This window comes from Gavialis gangeticus, unplaced genomic scaffold, assembly GCF_001723915.1.
Source record: "Gavialis gangeticus isolate Ggan-Ray unplaced genomic scaffold, GavGan_comp1, whole genome shotgun sequence".
Classification (NCBI taxonomy): domain Eukaryota; kingdom Metazoa; phylum Chordata; order Crocodylia; family Gavialidae; genus Gavialis; species Gavialis gangeticus.
The window spans coordinates 45,018,742-45,029,468 of NW_017729031.1; positions in this window are offsets into that span (position 1 = coordinate 45,018,742).

Here is a 10,727-nt window from a genome sequence, read left to right on the forward strand (position 1 = left end):
ACCCCCCCCCCCCCCCCCCCCCACATTGCATCGGGTTTGTTCTGTAGTGGTGAAGCCTGACAACCAGCAACTCAAATGACAATTTGCTTTGTAGGTTTCGTGCCTTTTTTCAGAAGACAGCAAAGCACATACCTCCCATTTCTATTACCTGATCTTCTCTGTAGCCAGTCCAATAAAGCTTGTTACTTCCATTTCAGCAGAAGCTTCCATTTTAGAAGGAGCTTCGCTCTACCAGCCCAGCTCACTTTATTGCATGTTGGGTTTCTTCTTAGAGCATTTGATCCATGCTCACTGCTGATACAGAACGGGTCCAGAACACTGACCTCCAGATAACAGGTTCTGCTTCTGACTACCAGTCCCCTGAACTATCTAGCCACTGAAAAGGTTGTTTCCCTTAGGAATGGGCTACTTTTTTAAAGGGACCTGAATGATTTAGGAGCCTGGTTTCCACATTCAGAAATTACTTAAGCATTTGAGAGCTGAAATCTCATAAAAAAATGGGTGGGACTTCTAAATCACTTCTGCAGTTTTTCAAATTACACCCACCTATACATTATTGAGCCCCCATTTTCAATAATTGAAGATCTTTCCCAGCTCTTCCCCCGCCAACTATAATGAAAATATTACAGGCCAAATCCTCAGCCAGTGCAAATTTGTGTAGTTTAGTCATTCTCAACCACCGTGCCATGAGATCCTTTTAAGGGTACCTTGGGATGCTGTGCAGTATTAGGTGTACAAATATCTACACATGGTCTATAAGATAAAACCAGAGGTTTCAAATAGGAATCCATAGTGTCAAAAATATTCTGACCTGTTGTGGTCTTCCTGAGTTCTTTGTAGCAGAATTGCTCTGTTATTTTTCTGTAGTAAAAAATATTAGTGGAAGCTAAGAGCTAAGCTGGCATTTTCTGAGGGGTGCCTTGAGAGTAAGGAGGCACGCCTTGAGTCTAAAAAAGGTTGAGAACCACTGCGGCAATTATATTGACTTCATCTATGACAGGATTCTCTGGCCCTCTGCTTTGGACTGTATCGGCAGAAGGTACGGTTTGTTTGAAAAGAGAGTTGATTTATCCATAGGTTATACTATAAACTATTTTCTTATGTTACTGATAACTCCTTTTGTGTGTAGGTGTATGTTTTCCACCTCCTTTTTCACGTTTGCACTTAATTAGCTAGCACACTGAAAATCAGTCAAGTTCAATTTTGCTCATGTTCACTTTTGCTGTTAGGTTCTCAGAGTTGTAATATTTCAACCATGAAGGGATTATTTTTTAAAGAATGTACTTACTTTTTGACATTGAATGAAGAAAGACCCAGGTGGTCCTAGTTTTCCTTGTATAAGGTTGAATTTTGGGGACAAATTTAGGGCTGAGAGAAATAAGTAGATCTTAATATACATGGAAAGTTTTATTTCAGTCAGTAGATCTTTCAGTTTCTTTAATGAGAAAATAGTTCTCAGTGTTTCTTAGGCCATCTAAATATAATATACAGTTGTACAATTTAATATAGTCATTTACAATAGAGTTGTATAGGCTCTTCATTTTTAGATGTTGTATTAAATGATCTGATAAGATTAATCTTGAATACTTAAGGTTTTAATTTTACCTTTATGTGTCTGTATTACTTCCAGCCAATGTTCTGTTATCAGTGGATAGGATTCCTAAATGATATGTTTTTCTTTTTAATTACAATTTAATTATTTTTCCAAGTAGTGGTAAATAGAAGAAGAACCATATGAAATCTAGACATATTAAGGGACAAAAGAGCAATAAGTTAAATAATATAAAAAGTCTACTATATCAACAAAGAGAGAAAATTGTGATGTTAGTTTGCTGCATGGATCTATGGAAGTCTTCAATTTGCCTTTAACATATAGACGGTAATGTATGGTCTAAATTAATCTCATTATTGCTAGCAGGTGCTCCAATATGGAAGGCTTCCATTAGCAGATAAAATCCAGTGTTTTTTCATAGATGTTGTTTAACAGAATAAACAAAAACAATTGCCCTATCAGATCCTATTCTGTCCATTTTAACAGATATGGGATTCTAATGCCCCAGTCTTGCAAAAGTACTCATGGTGTTTAAAATTACTCATGGTAAGTACTCATGGTATTTAAAATTAAGCAAGCACCCAGTCTTGCAAAGGCCAAAGTGCTTGCTTAATTTTAAATACTATGAGTACTTACAGTGGATATATATACAATATATACTGTATAGTTTAGCATGCTCAGTAGGCCCTGCAGGAACAGGGTCTAAAGTTGTTTCTTTTTTCTTCAGGAGTTAGCTCGGTAATATGCCTTCTGCAGTAATTAAAATGTTGCCTGTATTAGGGATCATATTTCCGAAGCACAGAAGAAAAACAGTATGTCTAATGCAATAATTATATCTCGCTTAAATTTGATATGTTACTTGCAGCCACAAAACAGCTTCAATTTTGTTATAAATAGTGAATATGTACTGCTGTGCCCCATATCTGGTCATCAGCCTCAAGGACTGAATATGCAATCTCTGAATCTTAAACCATGTAGTCTAGGGCCAGAGTTGGCACTGCAGTACAAGGGCCTACATTTGCTTGGTAAAGGCAAAGCAACCTTTATCTGGGGCACAGTCACCACTACAGAGTACAGTTTTACATTGCGTAGGTTATATGTGAGCCATTGTATTAGATCTCTGTCCAATGTCTTACAATAAATTCTGCTTGGATCCATGAATCCTGCCGAACTAAAGGTGGCAGAATCTCATATTTTTGTAACTACACTTAAAATGGTTATGGAATAAACATGCACGTGTATCTCTATGGTAAAACCTTAACTTCTGGCGCATACAGTAATCAAGCAGTAAAATAGTAATAACCTGGATTTAAGAGACAGGGAAAGGTAAACTTAATTGCATGGGAAAGCCCAGGCAAAATTATTCCAACAATATGCAGGTGAGCATCAAAAATATTTTCTGGGTAATGTCGAAAAATCTAAAAACTGGATTAAAAAAAAGTAAGAGTTGCTAGAGTAACTGATATTTTCATTTCTAAGGAGCAATGAATTTGCAATTAGCTGAATATATAAACTAAAAATACAATTTACAGAATAAATTTATAATTTTAAAATATGAAGGCAAAGGGACTGACTTGTGTAGCAATGGCAATGAATTGATTCAAAGAGGGAATTGACATAGTCTGAGTGGTAGTAGAGGAAGATGATTTAGCAGCAGTGTTTTGGTGAGAGGCAGGGCAGGTTTAAGAGGTTACTATGGTCACAGCCAACAAATTAAGAAAGAACTGTGGTAAAGGCAAAGATTAAAAAAATTGGGGCAGAGCACAGAAAATATAACCATGAAGTAGAGCTAACAAATAGGCTGCAGCTCAAAATATTGTCTTGGCCTGGCTTGGGATGGTCAAGGCTGGGCATTTAATAACCAAGACACTGAAGAGAGAAAAGCATTTAATGAATACTTTACACAATATATGATACAACTTTCATCCAGTGTTTTCAACTAAAGGCATTAGCAATTGAATACATGTCCTAGAGCCATTGGTTTAAATGGAGGGCAATGCTTACACTTTTAGAAGATTTTCACTCTCTTTGTGTTGCTAATCTCTTGTAGATTAGACTCTGCTTTGGATATAGGATTGTGATAGCATGTACCTTTATTTGGTAATACCAAATAATTAATTTAAATTTGTTTTAAATGTAAATGGTGGCTGGAGAGAGAGTATTCCTAAAGCACAGGGTACTGTTAGTCCGTAGACCTGCTCTACAAGCAGAGTTGCCATGGGTTTAACCAAAATTTATTTTTAAATCTACTTAATTCTTATTTAAATAATGACTCATAGAAAGCTGGTTCCAAACATCATAAGAGGTTTGCATTGGTATAATTCATTTTTTCTAAAATTAATTTATGGTAAACTAGTGTAACTTCTGTTTGTAGACAAGCCCTTGAAAACCAAGTTGCAGTTGCATTTTTTATAAGGTTAATGTTATATTTAGTAGAAGCAAATGGTTTCTTCTGGTTTAATCTATGTGTTAAAATGCTGAATATTTTAATGTTTTTCCTTTAAAAGTAAGCCCACTATCCACATTTATTTAAACATGTTAATAAACTATTAAATGAACAAGTAACACTATATGCAACAATTTTTACACCATTCTTTCAGTGGGTAAAATTGTAGTATGAAGTTGGTGTATACTCAATAACAATTTACATGTTTATTTTACCATCTGGTAAATGTGTAAACGATATTTTGAGAAGCACATTTCAAATTCACTTTAACAACTTCTCTCCGACAATATGTATCCTATCCTATGTACTGACTAGAAGGTTTTTGAAAAAACTCCACAAGAGATGAGTCCAGTTACCATACACATTATTATTTTTTATTTTGTTAAATGTTATTGGTATTTAAAACCAATCTTAGTATAAAATGGAGGTTTTTCAGTATTGACATGATTTTGCTAATGTAGAGTTAAAGAGCGATTTCAAATTATTCTGAGCATAGCAGCACAGAGATATATCTGGTTTCCTACAGAAACCATAGGTAGTAACAAAAAAAATAATACAGTTTGGTATGTTGTTGTATAACTGTATCACATCCTTTCCAGGGGGGTTGAATTTGCTGTCTCTTGTGTCTAAATATGGGAAGCTCATTATTAGATGTGTTACAATGAACCCCAAGTGAATTGCTTTTTTCATGTACTTTAACAACACTTTGACACTTTAGCCTTCTGCCTTTTTATTTTAGTCTTCTGCTTATTGGTCTCACTGGAGTAAATCACAGGCACTTTCTTAAATATCATAAACTAGAGACTATTTTTTTTAGCTCGACTTTTATTCACCCTTTCCAAAACTGGTAATGATCTTAAAAAAAAAAGGAGAAGAAGAAGGGGAGGGGGCTGGAGGGGGGAATAACTACCAAAAACCCTGTCCTGCAAGCAAATCTGCCGGGAGAACACCTCCACACTAATTACCATCTGGCCAATCTGCAAATGCTGTTTGAAAGCAGATTTCAAATGTAGACTTCAGCTAGACTGTGCCTTATATTAGTCCTTTATTATATTCTAATAGACAGATTTTAAAGGTATTTGGGCAACTAAAGAAGCAAACAGGTGCTTACGTACTTTTGAAAAATCACTAGGCACACATTAGGCATTGAAATGACCTTGAAAAATGTCTGTAAGGTCCAAGTTTTGACATTAATCCTCAGGCAAACTAGGAATTAATGGGAGAGAACAAGTAATTTTTCCTATGTATAACTTGAGTAAGGATGTCATTGTGTGTCCCATGTGTATATAAATATGTTCGATTTTCTTATTAAAATGTTAGGTTAACAGAGATACAGATCCATAACTCTTACAATGATTTTTATAATTGCAAAATAATTTAAACACAGTACTATGCTGCTTCTGTACGTTCAGGAAAACACCTGAATACAACAGGCCAAATGTTGGTACTGCACTAACATAAATCTTGAGTTAACTACAGAAATCTGTGGAGTAGCAATGCATTTGTGTGCACATCAGGCAGAATTTGTCCTTATGGTGATGCTAATAGTTTGCCTGTACATAGCACCTTTTATCTTTAAAAATGCTTTACAAAAGTTAATTGAGCATCATCAAGTTTGAAAATACAATTCTCTTGTCTTTATAAGATTGAAAATATTATTTTATTAATGAATTTGCTCTTTATTTACTGGATAAACAGCAATTTTCCTTTTCCTCTTCCTTGGAGTACAAGCCAACATGACTCTTCCTGTTTGTGCATCAGCACAATCAAAGATGACATAAATTGTTAGCAGACTATTAGGGAACGAATTTTATTTGTTCACCTGTGCTCCCTCTGCTGACTGCTTGCTCTGCAGCAGCTCAGTGCAAAAATGCTGTCAACCTTATGTAAACAATAGTTTATTGCTTTGCTTTTTTAAAAAAACAAAAAAAAAAAAACAACCTCTCAGCAACAAAGCAGTGGATATTTTTAATATCTGCTCTTATGAATAAGCTTCATATAGGTAAAAAGCTAGTTAATAAAATACCAGTAGAGGGCACTCAGGAATATGTAGTATCTGGATTTATAGGGCCAGTAACATTTGTTTACTGAAAACCAGCTCCTCTGTGCAGCTCTTTGCATCATCTGCCAACATCTGTTACTGAGCTAGATGTTCAAAGAAGTGGTCAGATGCTTGTAATTGACTGTAAATGGAATCATGTGATTATAAAATATGGCACAGCACTTGGAAATCTACTTGTTGGAGTCCAGAGACTCTTCTCTCACGAAGTACAAAGTTTAAAGTTAGGTAAATTTTGGGCATTGCTTAGTTGGTATAGGTCTCAGCCTTGATTCTCAGATTCTTGTTTTTTTTTTATTTATATTATATTATTAATGTGACATTTTATTTTTTCTGTAATTATTATTGTTCTATTAATACCTGCCATCAAGCACAGTGCTTAGTACTCTGGGTACTCCCATAGAAAGGAGGGTCCAGATTGAAAAGCTTTGCTTTGCCCACATGGAGTCACTAAGGCTAAGTACAGACATTAAAAAAAAAAGTCAATGCTGAATAGATTCAATCTTTGCAGGTTAGTTTAAGCTGTGTAGACTGAGCCAATAAGCAAGTGAATAGAGGTTCATTTTTTGAATTTGGAAATGCAGCCACATGCCTGCAGTGGCCCAAGCCAGAAGCCAGGGGGTGTTAGAGCACACCTTTCTGCTCAGCTGGAACAGACAGCTTGGGCCAAGGCTAACCCACCCACCCTGCAAGCTGGGAAGGAGAGGGGTTGCAGGGAAGGTGCAAACTATCCTGAGATGCTGGGGGAGTGTGTGTTAACTTGAATCTGGAGGAGGAGCTGGGACAGAAGTTCAATAACCCGATTTAGTCTAAATCAGTTAAGTCTCATACTACATTTATTCACGTTTATCTTAAACTGATTTTGGCCATTTTGAAAGTGGTTTATGTTCACTGAACTTCTATTCTGTTACAGACTTGAACTGGTTTCCAAGCACTTCTACTGGTTTATGTGTAATTTCAGTCCCTAAATTTAGTGGGATTATACAGCAATTCAATTACCCTTCTCCTGACTTGTTTACTGGGTCCATAAATAATGTTTTTTTTTAAACGAACACCATTTTTGTCCTTTCCAAAAAAGAGTAACACAAAAATACCTTTTCAGAAATAATAAAACAGCAAATCCTCAGCATTTGGATGCATGTTTCAAATAGAGCACCACCTTAGTGAACGGTTTGTAAAAGAGAGCTGTTTTTCTCCAGTACTCTTTTTCTCATTTTCCCCTCTTTTTTAGAGGACTGGATTTACAGTTTAAATTAAATTTTAAATGATTCAGTGAGTTATTTGGTTTAACATTTTTAATGTAACTTCTTATTTTATAGATCTGTAATTGACTAAAATGGACCCTTATAAAGTGGCATGAAGGCACACTCTATACACTGATAATAAATTTATTTCAGAGTACCATATGGGAAGGCTCATTATGAGGGCATGTGGAGCACAAAACTAATTATTCTTACTTCTTAATGTGGCCCACCACTCTCTGCCACCTAGCCCCCAGAAGGCTAAACTAAATGAGATTAAAAAAAAAAAGTATAAGCTGAGGCTACAGCCACACAGTCTCTCTCAGTATAGTCTTGCTTTCTATTGACAGTCAGATTCGCATTGAGGAACATGACACCAGTGACTTGCTGGCAGCTAAAATAATTGGGGGAAAAAGTGGTTATTCATAGAGAAACAGGAGTTGGCTCATTACAGGCAATCACCTGAATAGCAAATGGTATGACTGCCAATAGATGGAGAAAAAGGCAAGTCTACTGGAAAATAGGAGCATTTAAGGGCCAAGAGAAGACATATGGTCTTCCCATGCTTGCCTTATATGACTAGGAATTACAAATTAAGCTACAGTATAGGCAACCATCTTATCCATAAAAGTGTAACATGACTGTACCTTGTGATTTTTCACTCCTCCAAATCTTTTCTAGCTATTTTGTAACATTAGATAGGTCTTGCTAACGATGTTGATTTTATTATTTTTTTTTGTTTTATTTTATTTCATATAAAAGTAATTGCCAAAATTCTGGAATTGCTGGATGGCTAATCCTTATTTTTTTTAGTACAAGAGAATGACTTCCTTTGAAAGATGGGAGCGAGCTGGCATCTCTGTATAGTCTGGTGCACCAGTGAAGCTGATAATACATGTCAAAGCTCACAGAACTTTTTTGAGGCTTGTTTTTTTTTGCTTGATGCCTCATTTCCTTGAGTTGTCTTGAGGTGCAGTCACAGCATAGTTAGATCTGTGAATGCAGCCTCTTCTTTGTATCCACCCTGATTCTAAGCCCCTAGGGATTCCTTTTTTTCCTTCTGAAACCCTTATATATGAACTCCAACATTTTCATCTCTTCTTCTGTCATCTTTTCTTCTACCTATTGGTTTAGTTATGCCTCTTGTTTATTTAAAATGACATAAAATCAAGAGATAACGAAATTAAGTAGGGTTGGTTTTGTATTTACAGAATATTTTATAAATTCCTTAATATTCTCTCATTGTGAAAGTAAACATACTAATCTTATTTCCCCTTTTTAAATAACTCTTGCCTTCAACCCGGGCCTGTGAGAACAATAACTTTAGAAAAAATTAAAAGTGAAATATATAGTTCAGATAGGAACAACAGATGCTGAAGCAGTTAATGGTTATTCATCTTTACCTGAAGATAAAATTAGGTATCTAATAGGGGATGGGAAAACATCAGCTTAGTATCAAGACCTATTGATACTGATTTGAGTTACTTGTAACAAAGTAGTCTTTTTAGTTTAATTGACCATTTAGACTCTTGCATCCTCCTTAATACTAAACTTAGCTAGAGACTGGGCTTGTCTACATGTACGTTTATGCTGGCATAAATTTACTACACAGTAAATTACTGCACAGTAAGTAAGAATCGGCCAGCATGTACACGTGCAGGCATTAAAGCACATTAACATTGTTTAACAAAATTAACAAAAGTTAGTCCCAAGTCACTCCACACACAGTGTTACTGTGCAGTAAGGCATCTACACATGAATTACTGCACAGTAACTAACTGGATGTTAATTTGATACCTGCATGATATAGGTATCAAATTTAAGCTCAGGTCGGTGTAAGTCATTAAATTTACTGTGCAGTACAGGTGTGCAAGTGTAGACATGCACCCGTACTACACAGTAATTATGTTTACTGAGCAGTAAATGTGCACATGTAGATGTGTCCGCTGTCTCACTGATGGTTTGGTAGGACGGTTGTGATGCACCAGAAAGTTTGCTCTCCCAGATAATAGGCATGGATGCAGGAGTGGGTGGGGTGGAGTTTTAAAATGTTAGTGCATTAGTTGGGGGTCTGTTATTGTTTTTTTTTTATCTTGTGGGTTGTTTGTCTGTTGTTATAAGCTGCTCTGAGCCTTTCTAGATAGGGCAATGGCAACAGGAACAAAAATAATAATGCTATCTATCTTGTTTTTCCAGAGATAGGAAGAACAGGCTTACTTCTGCATAGTGTCTTTCTTCCACACAGGCCCAAATGGTGAGATGAAGGGGAAGAAGAAACAACATTGATAGGCAACAAACGTCAAACTGATCTAGTTCAAATTTGAAAATGAGCTCCAAAAAGTCGTTCTAGAATTTTTGTTGAAATACCGGTAGCTGGAGATGTCATTCAGAGGGTAAAGAATAGAGTTGTGCATGGCTATGACAAAATGTTTTTTTATCTGAAAGCTATCACATGCAACACTGGATTATTACAGAACCACCTCAGACTCAAAAGGGGGCAAATTTTGATTTGATAAGGGATGTTTTACACAGGTTTGCTTAAACGCTGCCTTGCATCACAGATATAACTGGGTTTGGTGGTTTAATCCTTTTGGCCGTTTTGATCTACTTCTAAAAATCACCACATGATTTGGCATTACATCTTTACTGGAAAGGCCAATTTAGACACTCTGATCTATTTTCCCCATCAAGACACATTTGAATCACATATTTACTGTAATTCCAATTAATGGTAATAGAAGTTACACTTGTGAATCCCCCCACGCATTAATGAGAGAACAGATCCCCTCAGTTTAGTTAACCATATTCCAGTTACCTGGCACTTTCCCCATCCCTTGTGAGCTCTCAAATATTTTAATTAAAGCCTTTTCCCTTTTTTCCTATTCTCCTTCATTCAGTTTGTTGAGTTGTAATTCTTGTTGGCTGGATGCCTTGGCAACATTCAGCAATTCTAATTGCCTATCTAGTCTGGCCTAATCATGAAGCCTTTTAACTTTCATTCAGTCTTCCAGCAGTATCAGCCTTACTGGTCACAAGCTTCCCACTCAGGTTCCCTTCATAGCCCTTTAGCTGATTACTTGTTATGTATTTAAAGAGCTCCATACTGTTTGTTTCATTTCCTATTTGATGTAATCTGTTTGCTTAATTTTTTACACTACTTTAATTTTAAACATATAGAGCCGTCTTCTGGTCAAACAAGACCCTGCATGAGCCAGAATTTGGCATCCATATGTTACAATAATAACAATAATTAAACAAATAATAGTTAATATTTTCCACTGCTACAGTATCTTCCATTTGATGTTTTTACAGTGCTTTATAAATAACACTCCTGGGAGAAAGAGTCAGAGAGGTAAATTGCTTGTCAAATGTCACACATTAAATCTGTTGCAGAGTCAGGAATACAGCTGTGTGGCTTAAACTTTCAAT